This window comes from Bactrocera latifrons, unplaced genomic scaffold (genome assembly GCF_001853355.1).
Source record: "Bactrocera latifrons isolate USDA-ARS-PBARC rearing strain unplaced genomic scaffold, ASM185335v1 scaffold_665, whole genome shotgun sequence".
In the NCBI taxonomy this organism is placed as follows: domain Eukaryota; kingdom Metazoa; phylum Arthropoda; class Insecta; order Diptera; family Tephritidae; genus Bactrocera; species Bactrocera latifrons.
In genome coordinates this window covers 61,660-63,554 of record NW_017537340.1, presented here as the reverse complement: position 1 = coordinate 63,554, position 1,895 = coordinate 61,660, and positions in this window count along the sequence as shown.

The following is a 1,895-nucleotide window of genomic DNA, read 5'->3' as shown; positions in this document are numbered from 1 at the left end:
AGTCTTTGTTATACTTTCCTTTTCGAATTTAAGGAAATTAGTGTCCCAACAAGTTTTTTTTTGGTATATGTTTTACTATATCTGAATGATTTGCAGTAATCCTTTTCAGTGGAAACCCTGCGGTTTTGATAACCTATGATAAAGATTCGTATGCTTGTAGAAGACTGTGACTTCCAGACAAATTGCTAAGCCGCGTGAAGATTCTATCCTCACACGTACGTATACATGTGATCATACATCTTTGTTGCGCTCAGTCAGCAGTGTCATATATAAAAGTATATCTGTCCTGCTCTAATATCCGCAATCGACGGCTGATGCAGGGTTACATTTTTTAATTCCTATTTTAAAAATTTCTTGAAATTTAAAACTAAACTTTTTAATTTTTTTTTTATTATTTTTAATAAATATTTACATAATTTAAAAAGAGAATTCCATCTGAAAAGAGATTAATTAAAGAAAAGAGAAATACCTGAAAATAAAATAGTTGAAAAGTATTGTAAATGACAAATACCTGAAAATAAAAGAGTCGAAAAATATTGTAAAAGACAAATACCTGAAAGAAGATTATAATAAAATAAAGATGAAATAAAAGATTATTTTAAAGAAAAACATTAATTATTTAACTTATAAGACACACGTTCTTTTACAAATAATTTTAACACTGAACAGGCCGCTTAAGCACACGTTCTTTTACAAATAATTTTAACCTGCACAGGCCGCTTTAAACACACTTTCTTTTATAATTTTTGCACTGTGCAGACCTAAAGAACATAATACAATACGAATATTTGTTAACCGCACGCATTTGTTAAACATAATAGTTATTTTTATAAATTAAATTATTAGGACCAACCGCACTGGTCATTCAATTAAATAGCTACTTAGTATATGTTCAATAATATATGTATAAAATGTAACAAAAAACTCACAAATAAAAATTGTTCTGCTTCTACTGCTTGAAGACCTATTGATGATTTCTTAAAAGAGAAATAGGAATTAATTAAATGTATTTATAATTATTTCAAAATGTTGCTTACCTTTTTTGATAAAATATGTACTTTAATTTAATTCTGCAATGGCATAAAGTAATTAATTTAAAATATATTTAAAATATGCAAATTTGTTCCCGCTAGAATTGCAAATGGCTCGCAATTATCCTTCGTTTTTTATTACCCTTTTTGAGATTTTCTTTTGGCACTATTGATAATTATGTTTTCTCCTTCTCACTCTTGCAAGTAAATCAAGAAATGAAAGAAACTTTTTTCATCACATTTAGGTAAACAAAAAATAACCCGAAAATGTGCGTTGGTGTTAGTGCATAGAGAAAAAATGTGTAGTTGTATTGAAATATTTGTCACAAGTGGGTAACCGTGGCTGGCAGGGCTTTGGTTGCATTTATGCAGACCAGTCAATGTGGAAGTTGGGTGACGGCGACGTCGGCAGCGATTTGGCTTGCAACGACGGCGACGTAACTTCTCCCCGCCTAGATTGAGCACTCTCCTGGGTGATCATGTTGATTATTTTAATTTAATTTCTTTAATCCAATAATTGATACAATGGTGATTAAAATTAAAGTTAAGGTAGAATCGTATATATAATATAATGCGTTTTTATTACATAGCTTATTTCATATATTAATGCCGTATTTTCTAAGTTACTTAATACAATGTCTTCAAATATTAATAATAATACCCAACGATTACCCTGCTCCCACCCAACCGACGCGCAGGGCGCAATCCGCGAACGAGCGGAATTAGCCGAGTCATAAAAGGCAAGGGAGTTTTAAGCGTTGCGATCTTAAGCTGCTCAGCTACAGAAACAAAAATTTCAACAGCCAAAACTAAGAATTAGATTAGAGTTTATTATTTTTAAATGTTACTTGTTAAGAGTAGATA